Source organism: Symphalangus syndactylus, chromosome 15 (assembly GCF_028878055.3).
Source record: "Symphalangus syndactylus isolate Jambi chromosome 15, NHGRI_mSymSyn1-v2.1_pri, whole genome shotgun sequence".
Classification (NCBI taxonomy): Eukaryota; Metazoa; Chordata; class Mammalia; order Primates; family Hylobatidae; genus Symphalangus; species Symphalangus syndactylus.
This window is the reverse complement of record NC_072437.2, coordinates 86,768,530-86,786,957: the sequence shown is the minus strand read 5'-3', so window position 1 is coordinate 86,786,957 and position 18,428 is coordinate 86,768,530. Positions and strand designations below refer to the sequence as shown.

Here is an 18,428-nt window from a genome sequence, read left to right as displayed (position 1 = left end):
AATGCTCTTATACTGTTGGTAGGAATGTAAATTATTATAGCCATTAGGGAAAAAAGTATGGAGGTTCCTCAAAACACAAACAATAGAACTACCACATGACCCAGCAATCCCACTGCTGAGTATATATCCAAAAGAAAGGAAATCAGTATATCAAAGAGATATTTGTATTCCCATGTTTATTGCAGCACTATTCACAATAGCCAAGATATGGAATCAACCCAAGTGTCCATCAATGGATGAATGGATAAAGAAAATGTGGTATATATACACAATGAAATATTTTTCACCCATGAGAAACAAAATCCTGGCTGGGGAATGGTGGCTCACTCCTGTAATCCCAGCACTTTGGGAGGCTGAGGTGGAAAGACTGCTTGAGCTCAGGAGTGCAAGGCCAGCCTGGGCAACAGAGTGAGACCTCACCTCTACAAAAAAAAAAAAAAAAAAAAGCCGGCATGGGGGCACATGCTGTAGTTACAGCTACTTGGGCGGCTGAGGCGGGAGGACTGCTTTAGCTCAGGAGGTCAAGACTGTAGTAAGCTACGATGGCACCACTGCACTTCAACCTGGGCAATAAAGTGAGACCCTGTCTCAAAAAAAAGAAAAAAACAAAAGAAAAAAAAGAAATCCTGTCATCTGTGGCAACATGGACGGAAATTGAGGTCATTATGTTCAGTAAAATAAGCCAGGCATAGAAACATAAATATCGCATATTCTCACTCACATGTGGGAGCTAAAAAAGTGGAACTAAAGGACGTAGAGAATAGAATCGTGGTTACTGGAGGCTGGGAAGGTGGGTGTGAGATTGAGAAGAAATCAGTTAATAGGTACAAAATTACAGTTAGAAAGAAAGAATATGTTCTAGTATTTGATAGTAAAGAACTTATAGTTACCACTTTATTATGTATTTAAAAGTAGCTAGAAGAATTTTTGTGTTTTCAAAACAAAGATAAATGTTTGAGATGACAGATATCCCAATTATCCTGATTTGATCAATGGACATTGTATCAAATGGACATGTATCAAAATATCACATGTATCTTTAAAAATACATTAAAAACCCTAAGGCTTAGTATTAAAAAACTCTGGTACTTCATATTTTTATATCGATTACATGTTGAAACAATATTCTGGACATACTGGGTTAAAATATTATAATTAATTTTTCCTGTTTTTATTTTTTTAATGAGGCTACTAAAAAATTTAACACTACTTATTATCTGGGCGTGGTGGCAGGCACCTGTAACCCCAGCTACTCAGGAGGCTGAGGCAGGAGAATTGCTTGAACCCAGGAGGTGGAGGTTGCAGTGAGCTGCAATCACGCCATTGCACTCCAGCCCTGGCGACAGTGCAAGACTCTCTCTCAAAAAAATTAATAAATAAAAATAAATTAAAAAAAAAAAACACTACTTATGTGGCTTGCATTATATTTCTATTAGGCAACACTGATCCAGAGGTTTGGATTAGTACTAGTTTCTATTTTTCCTAGTTTTTATATAACTTGCTTATATTTATTTCCTTGATGTATCTAAAATTTATCTGAAGACTCAAAAGTATTTTTTTCCCTTGAGAGTTAACCAATACAATTTGCTAAATTTAGGATACTTTCTTTTGCTTATAAGATACTATTCTGGCCTATCTCACTCATACTAGTATCTGCTCTAGCAAAAGTAGCTTTGGAAATATGTTTCATTTTAATAATTTTAAGCAGTGTAACTTTGGATTTCTGATGGTGTACCTCAATTATTACTCCTCTTGTCAAACACTTCTTTGATATTGACTGGTGAGAGACGTGCTATAATAGGGGCAGTAAAATGCTATGAAAGCACTGAAGATTGAGTATGTAAATTAGTCTGTTACCTGAGCACTTGTGTGTATGTGTATGTACATTCGTATGTTTAATGCCTTTTTAGAGTATGTAAAATTTAAGCTGTGTCTTGAAGACTCAGTAGAAATTGGCCAGGCAAGAAGAGTGGGAAGGCCTAGAGAAGAATAAGTGCAAAGCACAAGGACTGGAAATGACATTAAGTTTACTGTGTTCAGTGAACCAAAAGAAATTCTGGAGTTCTATATGGTTGGAGCATGGGGGTGGGGGAACACACGGGAAGGGTGAGAAATATAGTAAGCAGTAGATAGGAACCAGGTTATGAAGGGTCTAGTGAGCCATTTTAAGGACAATGAAGAGTTTTATTTAAGCAGGGTAGTGCCACAGAGGATTACCTCAGGAGGCCACCGTCATCTAGGTAGGTTTCTTTAAAGGTATTAATTTCTACTTTTATCATTTCCTTTGTTCTCCTTAGGCTTACTTTGTTGTTTTTCCTAATCTTTTCAGTTAAATACTAATTTCATTCTCTTCTTAATAATACCTACATTTAAGATTATGAGTTTTACTTAAATCAGCTTAACCATGTAGAGTATTTTCAGTACTTTTTTTTAACTGTATTTTAGGTTCAGGGTACACGTGTAGGTCTGTTATATAAGTAAACACTGATGTCACAGGGGTTTGTTGTTATTTTGCGACCCAGGTACTAAATCTAGTACCCAATAGTTATTTTTTTCTGCTCCTCTTCGTCCTCCCACCCTCCACCTTCAGGTAAGCCCCAGTGTCTGTTGTTCCCCTCTTTATGTCCATGTGTTCTCATCATTTAGCTCCCACTTATAAGTGAGAACATGTTGTATTTGTTTTCTGTTCCTGCGTTAGTTTGCTAAGGATAATGGCCTCCAGCTCCATCCATGTCCCTGCAAAGAACACAATCTCGTTCCTTTTTATGGCTGCATAGTATTCCATGGTGTATATGTACCACATTTTATTTATCCAGTCTGCCACTGAGAGGCATTTAGGTTGAGTCCATGTCTTGGCTATTGTGAATAGTGTGGCAATGAATGGATGCATGCATGTATCTTCATGACATAACAGAACAATTTATATTCTTTTGGGCATATATCCAGTAATGGGATTGCTGGGTCAAAAGGTAATTCTGTTTTCAGCCCTTTGAGGAATCACCACAATGGTTGATTCCACAATGGTTGATTCAGCACTATTTTTTAGATTTTCTGCTATTTTGTTCTTGATCGCCTTTGTGATCCAACAACTGTTTTTATTTAATTTAATCAATTAATTAGTTTATTTTTTTATAGACGGGTCTCACTCTGTTTCCTATGCTGGAGTGCAATGGTGCCATCACAGTTCACCGCAGCCTTGACCTCCCAGGCTCCATCTATCCTCCCATCGTTGCCTCTAGGGTAGCTGGGACTATAGGTGCACACCACCATGCCTGGCTAAATTATACACACACACACACACACACACACACACACACACACACATATATTTTTTTTAATAAAGACGGGGTTTTGCCATGTTGCCCAGGCTGGTCTCAAACTCCTGGCCTCAAGCGATCCGCCCACCTCGGCCTCCCAAAGTGCTGGGATTACAGGAGAGCCACTATGCTTAGCCTGTAAAACATAATTAAAATTTTGAAAGTAGGCTGAAGGATACTCCTCTTGCTTTTATTTCTACTACATTTTTTTTTTTTTTTTGAGATGGAGTCTCGCTCTGTCACCCAGGCTGGAGTACAGTGGCGCGATCTCAGCTCACTGCAAGCTCCGCCTCCCGGGTTCACGCCATTCTCCTGCCTCAGCCTCTCCGAGTAGCTGGGATTACAGGCGCCCACCACCACGCCCGGCTAATCGTTTGTATTTTTAGTAGAGACGGGGTTTCACCGTGGTCTCGATCTCCTGACCTCGTGATCTGCCCGCCTCGGCCTCCCAAAGTGCTGGGATTACCAGCGTGAGCCACCGCGCCCGGCCTTTCCAACACATTTTTAATGATTCTAACAAATCTATGGTTCTTAAAATTTTTAAACCATTCCATCTTTTCCACCCTTTTTCTAATTAGTGATAAAATTTTATAATGGTGGTGAATTACTGTAGGATGTTACTTGAGATCAGCATGGAGATAAAGCATAAGAGTTCTTAACCTGGGGGTCATAAATAGGATTCAAAGGGTTTGTAAACAACCTGGATTGGTATATAAACTTTCTGTAGATATTACAATTTCTGAGCACTGTTTTCATCAGATTTTTAGAGGTCCAAGACCCAAAGTAGATTAAGAACTATTAGGACAGAGGAAATCAATAAGAAATGATTAAATTAACCCATTTATGCTGGAGGTTGTAAGGTTTTTTTGTGAAAAATCAGAACTTGGCGACGACCTTGAGCAGTAGGATATAAATAACTCCCAGGTGCTTAGTGTTCCAATAATGGTACACTAGGCATAAATGGGTTAATAAAATAAATCATGGCTAAACTACCTAAATATCTTTGCTTTACATCCACCTTACCCTATGGATACAATGATTCCTCAAAATTCTGTATTTTGACCAAGCTATTAATACTTGTTGCTGAGGCTATCCAGACAGAATGCCAAACCAACAATCTGCTCAAAGACAGAAGGATAAAGAGGGAAATTAGAGAGGGAATTAAGAAATGCAAAAGACACTGCTCTAATGTTATTAGTTGATAGACAAATCAGAGATATTTAAAGAATAAATGTAGGAACATCTTACATATCCTTGAAGAATAAAGAAAATAATTAAAATGTACAAATAACCCAAAAGCTAATTTTTTTTAAAACTAAAAATTTTGGCTGGGCCCGGTGGCTCACGCCTGTAATCCCAGCACTTTGGGAGGCTGAGGCAGGCAGATCACGAGGTCAGGAGATTGAGACCATCCTGGCTAACACGGTGAAACCCTGTCTCTACTAAAAATACAAAAAAATTAGCTGGGCGTGGTGGCGGACACCTGCAGTCCCAGCTACGCGAGAGGCTGAGGCAGGAGAATGGCGTGAACCTGGTAGGCGGAGCTTGCAGTGAGCCGAGATTGCGCCACTGCACTCCCGCCTGGGCGACAGAGCAAGACTCCGTCTCAAAAAAAAAAAAAACTAAAAATTTTTAGCTCTTCCCTCATCTGACCTTTTAGTAGAATAGCCAATTAACAGCATGATACAATCCTTTGGCTTTCTAGGTTACAATTTATTACTTCTTTACCCATTTCATCATGTCTATTATAAGCCACTCTTGTCTAGCCAAACATTCCTTCCTGCCTCTACACTTTTGCCCATAAAGTCTTCTCTGAGGTAATTAAAAAATAGACTGTTTTTTGAATAAACATGCAAGCAAATACAGATGCAAAACAATGCTAGTCTCATATGAATGGGTTTGGTGGAGGGGCAAAAAGGAATAGTCATTAAGAATATAAGCTTTGAGGGCAGTGGGGGGAAAGCATTAGGAGAAATACCTAATGCACATGATCAGTTGATGGGTGCAGCAAATCACCATGGCACGTGTATACCTATGTAACAAACCTGCACATTCTGCACATGTATCCCAGAACTTAAAGTATGTATTAAAAAAAAATAATGTTGTTAAAAATAAAAAGAATATAAGCTTTGAAGTATCTCTGATCTCGACTTTCAATATGCTTCACCACTTATTAGCTATTTGTAACTTTGGGTATGTTACTTAAGTCTTTGTTGCCTAGTCTGAAAACTGAGATCTATAATGATTTTGCCACAGGGCTGTTGAAGGATTAACAGATAATATATATGTAAAACATATAGCACAATGTGACATACACAGTAAGCAGCAGTGAGTGAAGCCTATTACATATATCTTCAATAAGTGTTTCTTGAGCACCATAAATGCCAGATACTCTTTAGGTTATCTAGCAATGAACTATAAGGGTGAGAGATCTACTCTAGAGAACTCCGAAGAACTAAAACTACTTTTTTCTAGATTGCCTTGAGAGTTAGTTCAGAAGCCACAAATGAAAAAGTCTTAATATTTTATTCTTTTGTCTCTGACTCAAAATCTTACCTACTATGCTTGGCTCCAAATGACTATTTTAATAACCAAAACAAATACAGGAATACAGTTTAAGAATTTTCAAAGGTATTTATAATTTGGCATTTTCCTACTCATCCAACCAGGTCTGCCAATTGAACTAACAGAACTCTGAAAGACAAAGAATCTTGTCACTGAGATACCCAAAACAATGTACTACAGTACTTATCATATACTCAAAAAATCTTTGTTGAGTAGGAGAATAAGTAAATGAGTAACATTCATTTAGCATAAACTTGAATGTTTTTAAGAACTCTGTCATACTGACCAGACAACTTTAAATCATTTTTACAAGCTGCTTGGCCTTGTACTCTAATTTTAGTATTTCTTATAAATGTCTAAGAAAATAAATTTTTTACAAATAAAGAATGATTCTCACATTTTACTATGTATTAAGTTACAAAACTGGGATACAGTCATGGAAATACACAATGTAAATGAAATAGAGTAAAAGGTCCCCTCTGTCCCCTTATTGCTTTTCAAATCCAGAAACCATCATGTTTAATCATAAAACCATTACGTTTATCTTTCCAGAAGTTTATTATGCACACAGAAATACCAGCCTCCCCTAATACACACCACTTTCTTTAAACACAGGATCTTACTAGATATATATATTCAGCAAAAATTTACTGAAATCCAACAATGTAGTATCTCTTGTTCTAGGCTGATCAAGATAAGCAGAACCCATCCCTTTGTAGATGATACATTCTAATGGAAGAGTGGCAATAAACAGATAAATAGGTATGTAACATAAATTAGGAAGTGTGGTTACACTGGTGGTCCCCAGTGAATCACACCTCTTGGTATTACATATTGTGTAGTCCTCAATACTATCTCTGGGCTTGGCCATGTGACTTGGTTTTCATAAGCACTTAGATACTGGGCCCTGTGACTCTTGGAAAGTTCCCTCCTGGGTTCCTGAGTTACCATGTAAAGAAGGTCCAGATACTCTGCTGAAGATGCCACAGAGATGGAGAGAGAGAGCTGCCTGACCAGCCCATTGCAGGTTTCCAGCTCCAGTTGACTCTATACGTCTTTAAGTAGGTGAGTGACTCTAGGCAAGACCAGTGGAAAGACTGCCCAGTTGAGCTCTGCCCAGAGAGCAGAAATGGAGCAAATAGATGTTTGCTGATTTGATGCACTAAGTTTTGAGTTGGTTTGTTACATAACAATAGATAACTGAATCAGGAATTGAAAAGTATGATGGATTTTTTCACTCACACAACTTTCCACAGCAGTATATAGACCTACTCATTCGTTATAACATATTGTAAGCAGACACAGAAGGTCTCCAGGGACTATAGGAATTTAATAAACATGAACTGTGAGCTTGCTTTATAGCCTCCTGCCTTGCAACCTGTTTTTTCCCAAACCCGTATGTTATGTGGTCATCTAGTTGGTTGGAATCAGCTACTAACAGACCTCAGCAACTTACAGATGAACCCAAGTGAACTTTCCGCCTCACCATGCTATAAAGTCTCCACCCCAGGAGGAGCTATAGCATCATTATCATTACATGCAACCTATGTGCTGGCATAATGACTGACTGTGTCTGCGCCACTGGGGCCCCTCCTCTGTATGTGATGACGTATCCCCTCCCTTCTCCACTGACCTATGAAACCTTCCTGTCACTTTCCCTCAGAGAGACACTGCTTTGGAGAATACTCTCAGTGATCTCTTTCCTTGTGATAGGTAATAAAACTTCTATTGGTCAAAACCTGTGTTTTTGTGGACACTTGTTTGTTGCTTGCTAGGTGAACAAACCCCTTGTTTTTTTTTGGTGGGGGGTGGGGGGCAATATTTCTATATTTATCAGCAATCTTGACTTCTTTTTCCACAGACTTTTTTTTTTTTTTTTTTTTGAGATGGAGTCTTGCTCTGTTGCCCAGGCTGGAGTGCAATGGCACGATCTTGGCTCACTGCAACCTCCACCTCCCAGTTCAAGCGATTCTCCTGCCTCAGCCTCCCAAGTAGCTGGGATTACAGGCGCCTGCCACCATGCCCGGCTAATTTTTGTATTTTTAGTAGAGACGGGGTTTCACCATGTTTGTCAGGCTGGTCTCAAACTCCTGACCTCATGATCTGCTCACCTCGGCCTCCCAAAGTGCTGGGATTACAGGCATGAGCCATCACGCCTGGCCTCCACAGACTATTTATTGATGTCCTTTACCTGTTTTTCAATTGGGTTGTTTGAATTTCTTCCACTGATTTGTAACAGTCCTTTATATGCCAAGAAAATGAGCCCTTTGCCATAATATGTAACACAGATACTTTCTCCACTTTTTTCAAATAAAATTTGTTTTGCTACACAGAGTTTTACATTTTTAAGTAGAAGAATTATTATATCAATGTTTTCCTTTATAGCTTCTGGGTTTCATTTTATGCTACCGAGAAAAGAAAAACAGCTCAGAGCAGTCTGAGCTATGTGAGGCATGTAAAATTTATCAGGCCCAGAGAGACGTGAGTATGGGACTTCAGTCACACCCTATGCACCCATGCCCAGGGTCAATTGTTTAAAGATATTTTGTTCTTGACTAACTGACTCATCCATTATCTTCATTTTCCTGGAATTTGTGATACAAGGAATAATGTATAGCCAATCAATAGCTTATGTTAATGTAATTTCTTGGAAACAATTTAGGAATTGCTTCCTTTCATTTCAAAACCTACTTGTAACTACTGCTAATTGGAGTCTACATTCAGGGCAACTTGAGTCCATGCTCCTGGTTTACAATCCTCGACCCTGGCCCAAATAAGCTCTACTTCCACGAATTTTGCCTCAGCTTCTTCCTTTTAGGTCAACACTATAAAGGACTTTATATTATATGATTATTTAAAAAAAACTTACCTACATGTTTTTAGTATATTTAGAGTTTCTTTCCTTTTAAAAACATATTTACATCTCTGCTAAATCCAGAAGTTTTATTTGTATAGAAAATGAGTTACAGATTTGGCTTTAATGTTAGGAAACATTAGCTCATTGTCTAAATTGCCAAAATTTCATCTCTTATTATATTCTCCCACAGTGCTTAGCAATGTAGTATAGTTAAGCAAGAAATGTTCATACTTACTGGATCAAATCCTATCATGTACTAGTTGTGCTCCAGAATTCTAAATTACTAATAATTTCTGTAACAAAATCATTCACTATATAAAGTTGAGAAAAAGAAATAAAACTAAGAAAACCAAACATGATATATATATAAAACTGATATTAAGTAAAAATAAAGACAAACAGACCTATTTTAAGTTAAAATATCCAGGGAAATAGCAGGAGGTGAAATTTATCCATTTATGTAAAAATCTTTTCTTAAACAGCTACTGTGTGGCACACACTCTTGCAGGTACTGTGGACACCAAAAGAAGAAAAATAAATCACAGTCCAAGGCATCAAGGAGTTCCCAGTCTAGGAAGAAAGCAGACAAGTACTCAGCCAATTAACTTACAGTGTAACAAGTGGTATAACAGGAATATGAGCAATGCATTATAAGCATCCACTCAACCTAGGATGATCAGGGAAGATTCCTGCAAGAGATGATAAACCACACAGAATTCAGAGGGACAAGCAGAAGTCTGCAAGATAAAGACAGGAAAAGGAAACTTCAAGGAGAGGGCACACATAATGTGTATGAAGTCATGAGGGTGAAAGAGAACGTAAGCAATCTGAATAATAGGAAGTAGTGTGGCATAGCTAACATTTAAACTAGTTTGAGAAATGTGATGGAAAAAGATAAGACTGGAAAGATAAACAGGGGCTGAATCATAAGGATCCTTAACTAGTAGGCTAAAGAGTTCAATTGTTAACCTTCAGGCAACACTATTAAACAGGAAAGGGTCATATCCAAATTTCATCTTTACCACAACTTATTTTGAAAAATTTTAAACCTATAGAAAAAACACAAGAATGGTTCAATTAGCACCCATGTAACCTTCACATAGATTCACCAATTAACGTGTTGCCACTTTTGCTCACTCTCACTCCTTTTGCTAAATGGTTTTAGAGTACCTGGGTGGTGTAAGGTTTGATCATTTTGTTAAGATAGTATCTGTCAGATGTCTCTATTAGAAAGGCACAGTTTCCCTTCAATAGTAATAATCAACATGGTGATACTTTAAGGCTTTGTGAATATTCTTGTCCCTGGCAATCCTTCACACAATGGTTTCAGCAATTACTAAATCAATTATTACTACGGGGACTGTAAAATGGTGATTTTAAAACATCATTCTGTCTACGTGTATTAGTCAGCATTCTTCTCCAAGAAGAGCCTTTCACTGGGTGTGGTAACCTCATGCCTGTAATCTCAGCCAACTGGGAGGCTGAGGCAGGAGGATCACTTGAGGCCAGGAGTTTGAGACCAACTTGGGCAACACAACAAGACCCTGTGAGAGATGAAAAGAAAACAAAAGAAAAGAAAAGAAAAGGGAAGAGAAGACAAGAGAAGAGAGAAAAGAAAAGAGGGAAAAGGGAAAAGGAAAGAAAAGAAAAAGCCAAGCATGGTGGTGCAAACCTGTAGTCTCAGCTACTTAGGAGGCTGGGACAGGGGGATTACTTGAGTCCAGGAGTTTGAGGCTGCAGTGAGTTATGATCACGCCACTGCACTCCAGCCTGAGTGACAGAGTGAGATCTCGTCTCTAAAACAAACACAAGCCCCCTCTTTCAATTTTAATTTTTTTTTAGTCTCAGTATGGACTCATGGATTCTTTTAAAAATCAGGATTATAATCAATTTCTGTAACTATTAACATTTTTATTGAGGTGAAATTCATATAACATAAAATTAACCATATTAAAGTGTAACCTTCAGTGGCATTTGGTACATTCACCATGTTGTGCAATCATCACCTCCATGTATACTTCCAAAACATTTTCATTACTCATAAGAAATTCCTATGCCTATTAAGCAGTCACTCTACATTCTACCCTATTCTGAGCCCCTGGTAATCACCAATCTGCTTTCTATCTCTATGTATTTACCTATTTTGGACGTTTAATATAAACAAAACCATACAATATGTGATCTTTTGTGACCTGGCTTCTTTCACTCAGCACAGTGTTTTCAAGGTTCAATCAAGTTGTAGCATGCATCAGCACTTTTTTTGTTTTTCTTTTTTTTTTTGAGACAGAGTCTCGTTCTGTCGCCCAGGCTGGAGTGCAGTGGCACAATCTTGGGTCACTGCAACCTCTGCCTCCTGGGTTCAAGCGATTCTCTTACTTCGGCCTCCCGAGTAGCTGGCACCACTGGCATATGCCACCACACCTGGCTAATTTTTGTATTTTTAATGGAGATGGGGTTTCACCATGCTGGCCAGGCTGGTCTTGAACTCCTGACCTCAGGTGATCCGCCCACCTTGGCCTTCCAAAGTGCTGGGATTACAGGCATGAGCCACCAGCCCGGCCTCAGCATTTCCTTTTTATGGCTAAATAACATTCCATCGTATGAATATGTCACAATTTGTTTATCCATTCAAATGATGACAGATGTTTAGGCTATTTGCACCTTCTGGCTATTTAGAATAGTGCTGCTATAAACATTCGTGTACAAAAGTATTTCAGTACTTGTTTTCAATTCTTTTGGATATACACGTAGGAGTGGAATAATTGGGTCATATGGTAATTCTTATGTTTAACTTTTTGAGGAACCACCAAACTTTTCCATTGTTGCTGCACCATTTTATGTGCCTAACAAAAATGTATAAGGATTCCACTTATTCTACATTCTTGCCAGTTTGTTATTCCATTTTTTAATTATATCTATCCTAGTGAGTATAATGTATCTCTTGGTTTTGATTTGCATTTCCCTAATGACTAATGATGTTGAGCATCTTTTCTTGTGTTTGCTGGCCACTCCATCTTCTTTGGAGAAAAGCTTTTTCAAGTCATTTGCCCAGTTTTAATTGGACTGGCTTTTTCTGTGTAATAGTTCTTTATATATTGTGGATACTAGACCCTTAAGAGATACATGATTCACAAATAGTTTCTATAGGCTGGGTGTGATGACTCATGCCTGTAATCCCAGCACTTTGGGAGGCCGAGGTGGGAGGATCGCTTGAGGTCAGGAGTTTGAGACCAGCCTGGCTAACATGGTGAAACCCTGTCTCTACTAAAAATACAAAAATTAGCCAGGCATGGTGGCAGGCGCCTGTAATCCCAGCTACTTGGGAGGCTGAGGCAGAAGAATCCCTTGAACCCAGGAGGCAGTGGTTGCAGTGAGCCATGATTACACCACTGCACTCCAGCCTGAGCAACAGAGCGAGAGCTCCATCCCAAAACAAACACACAACAAAAACAAAACAGTTTCTATTATTCTATAGACTGTCTTTCACATCTCTGACAATGTTCTTTGGTGCACAAAAACTTTTAATTTCAATGAAGTCCAATTTGTCTAATTTTGTTTCTTGTGTTTTCGGTGTCATATTTAAGAATCCATTGTCAAATCCAAGGCCATGAAGATTTATCCCTATGTTGTCTTCTAAGAGTTTATAGTTTTAGCTTTTATATTCAGGTTGCTGATCCATTTAAGTTAATTTTTTTGTATATGATGTGAGGCAGGGTCCCAACTTCATTGTTTTGCATGCGGATATCCAGTTGTCCCAGCATCATCATTTCTTGAAGACTATTCTTTTCCCATGGAATCATCTACAGGTACTTGTATCCTAACATGTATCTAACATTTTGTGAGTACTTTTTAACTTTCTGACATGACAAATTGTTCTGAGCTCAGTTTGTGCCTTACCTCTGGTCCTGTTATGGGGTGCGGTATTTAGAAACTGGGAACTGAAAGCTAGGTACAAATTTCATTTTTGAAAGATGGCTCTGACAGCAGTATTGAAAGAATGAAGAGTGAACCATTTTAAAAGCAAAGCTACCAATTAGAAGACTGTTAATCTGAATGGTGTGAAATAAATATTAGCTTGAGGAAAAGAGTAAAGCCATAGACAATATACTAAAAGATGAATCCTGAAAAGTCAGCAGACACTTAAACTAGTTTGCTAGGAATGATGTAACAAAATACTACAGGTTAGGTGACTTAAACAATATAAATTCGTTTGCTCATAGTTCTGAAGCTAGAAGTCCAAGATCAAGGTGTCAGCAGGTTTGGTTTCTTCTGGGTCCTTTCTGTTTGGCTTACGGAAGACCGCCATCTTGTTTTGTCCTTACCTGAGTATTTCCCTTGTGCAGGAATCCCTGGTGTCCCTTTGTGTGTCCAAATTTCCTCTTCTTACAAGGATATTAGTTAGATTGGATTAAGGGAGGAGACCTCCCCTCATACTGTCTTATGCCCAATTTCTGCCTCCAAAGAAAGAAGTAAAAACTAAAAGGCAGAAATGAAATCCACAAGCAGACAGCTTTGCACCACACCCTGGGCCTGACCTAATCGGTTCTTTGCATAAAAAAAGCACTGTGAAGATCCCTGTCCTGTTCTGTTCCTTTCTAATTACTGGTGTATGCAGTCCCCAGTCACGTACCCCCTGCTTGCTCAATTGATCACGACCCTCTCATGCGGACCCCCTTAGAGTTGTGAGCCCTTAAAAGGGACAGGAATTGCTCACTTGTTGTTGTTGTTGTTGCTTGTTGCAGACGTGAATCTTGCCGAAGCTCCGAGCTGAATAAAGCCCTTCCTTCTTTAACTCGGTGTCTGAGGGGTTTTGTCTGTGGCTTGTCCTGCTACAGGATTAGGGCCTACCCATATGACCTCATTTTACCTTAATTACTTCTTTAGAGATCTAAGCTCTAAACATAGGCACAGTCTGAGGTACTAGGGGTTAGGACTTCAACATATAAATTTTGGGGGGGATACAATTCAGTCCGTAGTACTTGTGTTTAGGAAAAATACTACTTTACCAAAATCCTGTGTTTCTTTTCATTTTGCGGAGAATGGAGAGAACTGCTTAATTAGAAAGTGTGCTAGTTAACTACAACAAAACGGAATTGACTAGTCACCAGATTTTCAATAAGTCATTCTAATTTTTAAAGCCAAGATACCATATATGCTTAGTTTGATATCGGTTAAGAACAAAAATTCTATTTAAAATCTCATTATTAGTATATTAAATAAGTTAGAAAACTAATGCATTAAAAGTATGTTAGAACATGTTAGTGTGCTTTTTGGAAACTTCTATTAATGGCAACATGAATATTGGATATTCTAAAAATCATCCCCACAAAACAACCAAAAATGCAAAGTGTAAGATAAAAACGCGTAATTTTTAAAAAAGAGCTAAGAACAAAGAGGAAATGAAAAATTAGAGCAGCAAGTAGAAGTTGAGAGTTTATCTGGCATAAGAGGGGTGGCTGATGGCTTTGGTAACTAAATGGCTGAGTTTCAAAACCCATTAAGAAATAGATAAAGCCAGTAGTCCAAAGTGAGCAGTGAGTTTACATTAATATGTTCTGTGTAAATCCAGCTCCCCTAAAGACTACACATTCAGTAAAAGAATAATTAGAACCCTTCTACCTTCAACAGAAGGACATAAGAAAGCTCTTACATCATAGCCTGGGCAAAGGTCTCTTCCAGGAATTCAAGACCACTGATTTACTTTCAAATGAATCTGGGGACTAAATCTATATTAGCTATATAATCTAGAAACCCCTAGACAAAAAAAAAACCCCAAGTTAGTTTCTGGTCCATCAAGCCTAAGTACTTGGAAAAAGCCAACACAAATGTCTTTGAAGACATATCTTTAAACCAAGTTATTGAGAATTCCCAGACAAAAAGATAACATGAAATGAATACACAATACCAAAATATAAATCATGAAAAATTAGTCCACTGTAAATCAATAAAAGACAAAACAAACTGTAGGTTTTGACCTCTTGAAATGAGATAAAAAGGTTTTAGGAAAGAGACAACATTAAAATGTTTAAAATGTTTAAAAATGTCTAAATATCTGAAGACATAAAAAGGAATTTAAAATATAAGATAGTAAACTATGAAAACAGACTGCAGATTTAAGAAGAACAATAAGAACTGCTTGAAATTCGAAAATGCGGTCACTGAAGTTAAAAGAAACAAAACAATGAAATAGTTAAATAGCATATTGAATCCCAGTAGAAAACAGGTGAACTGGAAAAACAAAATATGTAAAATACAGAAAGGAAGTTGAGATACAGAAGATAGAACGAGAAAGTCCAAAATACATTTTAATAGGAGTTGCAGGAGAAGAACAGAGAATGAAGAAAAGGCAACATTTAAAGACAAACCAGCCAAGAATTTTTCTGCAGTGACTAATGACATGAATTCTCAAAATCAGGAAGCACAAGTCTCTAGATGAATAAAGAAATCAAAATCCACTCCTAGACACACTATAGTAAAACACCAAAAACAAACAGATCTTAAAAGCTTCCAGAGAGAAAAAATACATGTTACTTATAAAGGAATAACAATTAGAACAGCAAATTTCTGGCCACTTATGGTGGCTCATGCTCGTAATCCCATCACTTTGGAAGGCTGAGGCAGGAGGACTGCTTGAGTCCAGGAGTTTGAGACCAGCCTAGTGTTGACAAAGAGTTAAACTGCATTTTTTTTTTTTTTTGAGGCAGGGTCTTGCTCTGATGCCCAGGCTGGAGTGCAGTGACATGGTCTTGGCTCACCTCACCCTCAACCTCGTGGGCTCAGGCAACCTGCCCACCTCAGCCTCTGAGTAGCTGGGACTACAGGCATGTGCCACCACGCCCAGTTTTTTTTTTTATTTTTGTAGAGATGGGGTCTTGCCATGTTGCCTGGGCTGGTCTCGAACTTCTGGGCTCAAGTGATCGTCCTGCCTCAGCCTCCCAAAGTTCTGGGATTACAGGTGTGAGCCACCACACCCGGCCTCTGTAAAACATTTGAAGAGATATATTCTGAGCCAAATATGAGTAACCAATGGCCCATGACACAGCCCTCAGGAGATCCTGAGAACATGTGTCCAAGGTAGTTGGGGCACAGCCTAGTTTTGTACATTTCAGGGAGACATAAAACATCAATCAAATACATGTAAGATATACATTGGTTCCATCTGGAAAGGCAGGACAACTTGAAGAGGCAGGGGGCTTCCAGGTTATACGTAGATTTAAAAATTTTCTGACTGGCAATTGGTTGAAAGAGTTATCAATAGAAAGGAATGTCTGGGTTATGATAAGGGGTTGTGGAGACCAAATTTTATCATACAGATGAAGCCAGGTAGCAGGCTTCAGAGAGTATAGATTGTAAATGTTTCTTATCAAATTTAAGGTCTGTGTTGATGTTAAATGCTGGTCGGCTTCCCCTAAATTCCAAAAGGGAGGAGGGTATCATAAGGCATGTCCTACCCTCCCTTCCCGTCATGCCCTGAACCCATTTTGCAGCTTAACTTTGGAGTGCCCTGGCCAAGAGGTGGTGGTCTATTCAGATGGTTGGGGGGCCTTAGGATTTTATTTTTGGTTTACACTGGGCAACATAGCAAGACCCCATCTCTACAAAGAAATAAGACTAGCTGGGTGTAGTGGTGCATGCTTGTACTCCCAGCTACTCGGGAGGCTGAGGCAAGAGGATTCCTTGAGCCCAGGAGGCCAAGGCTGAAGTGAGCCACGACTGTGTCACTGCACCCCAGCCTAGGCAACAGAGTGAGACCCTGTCTCTAAAAAACAAACAAAAAAAAAGAAGAGCAAATTTCCCAACTGCCACAGTGAAATACAATGTGCTAGTATATTCAGAATTTTAAGAAAACAACTATCAACCTAGAAATTAATCATATTTCTAAACTGTAATTCAAAAAGAAAATGAAATAAAGATATCTCAGGTAAAAACTGAGTTTAGCACTAAAAGACCCTCACCACAAATGAAGTAGAAAAAGAGAAAAAAGTGGAGTGAATAGAAAAAAAAATAAAGTTAGAAATAAATCCAAATATAAATATAAAATATAAACAGGGTCCCTGGGAAGCAGGACCTCCGAGGAGCTCAGCATTGATCCTGGGTAGGGCCAGGCACCTGCCTTTCCACCTGAAGCAGGGCTTGAGCTCCTCTCTGCCCATGAGGGGATGACGCTCTGGGAGAATAAGGCCACCTCGACCATGGCTATGTTGCATATATGTCACAGAGATGTGAGTCCATCTCTGCCTTCATGTCTTCCTGGGCTCTTACTGTTCTTCCTTCCAGTCTGCCCGTCCCATCTGGAGATGAGAAAGGTGAGAGTGCAGAAACATGCACTATGAGAACATGTGCCCAAGGTGGTTTGGGCACAGCCTGGAGCAGGGACATGTATGCTCAGTATGGCTCAATACTGATTACAAGATTATGTTGAATGAAGTTTGAGTTTAATATCCTCTGTGCAATGTGTGGGGCGGTAGTGGGTCTGATAGGAACAGTTCTGAACGTATCTTCTACCTCTGATGTCTCCTTTCAGGAATCTGGCATCAACCATTACATTCTTTTTAATGGAAATGAATTATATTTTAATATACTACAGGTTGTACATTACAGATGAACTATTGAAGTTTATAATGTCAAAACTTTCTTAGACCAAAGGCATCTTTCTGTTAACTAAAAATAAAATTCTAAGTGCCCTACCTGATTAAGGACCCTCTTTCAGGCCAAGAGGACCCAACTGAACCTGAAAAACTAGTTCAGACCATGACGGGAAAGGAGTGGTTAGACATGCCTCATTATACTCTCCTCCCTTTGGAGTTCAGGCACACAACTGACCAGCATTAACATTAATATAGAGATCCTAAGACTGACAGAACAGACTCTTTGCAGAAATAAGATACCAAACTCCAACCTGACTTTAGTGTAGCATCACATGACAGCAGAGCCCTGAAAGAAACCAAAGTATTTTACCTCAAAATATGTTTCTCTGACATATTTTGCAATAGCCCTACAAAGCTGTCTGTTGTGGGGGAAATTTACATTCTAGAGAATCTTCTTCCCCTTCCAGGACTTTTTCTGATTCTGAAAAGATTGGCTGAGTGGTCTAGCACCTATTAAGGGTCTGAATAGGGAATATTTGCCATCTATTGCCTCTCGGGGTGGCCGTATATATGAGACGTCATCTACATAATAAGAACGTTGGTCTCCACAACCCCTTAACCTAGACGCTTCCTTCTATTGATTCCAGGTCTTATAACAGCTCCTTAACCAATAAGAAAATAGTTGAATCCACCTATGACCTATAAGCCACCCCCCAACACCCCTTGAGTTATTCCACCTTTCCAGACCAAACCACTGTATGCCTCACATGTACTGACTGAAGTCTCATGTCTCCCTAAAACATAGAAAATCATGCTATAACCAAACCACCTTGGGCACATGTTCACAGGACATCCTGAGGCTGTGTCATGAGTCATGATCTGTAACCCTAATGAAATAAATTTCTAAACTGTTTGAGACCTGTCTCAGGATTAAGATGGCAAATAGGAGGAAGAACTAGCTTGCAGCTCCCACTCAGACAGAACAGTATGTGGAGACTCATGTCATAAACTTTTGCTTCAAGAACTACCATAGAAACATACTAAGAAAGCCGAGAGAATCCACAGACCCTCTAAAAGAACTGTATCACCACTGCAGGCTCC

The 18,428-nt window shown here is 38.9% G+C and overlaps 1 protein-coding gene across 2 annotated transcripts in view; it reads right to left on the bottom strand.

Annotated features, from left to right (window-relative positions):
• Positions 1 to 18,428, bottom strand: part of FNDC3A (fibronectin type III domain containing 3A) — a 231,509-nt gene that overhangs the window by 140,986 nt on the left and 72,095 nt on the right. The gene's annotated exons all lie outside the window — the stretch shown is intronic.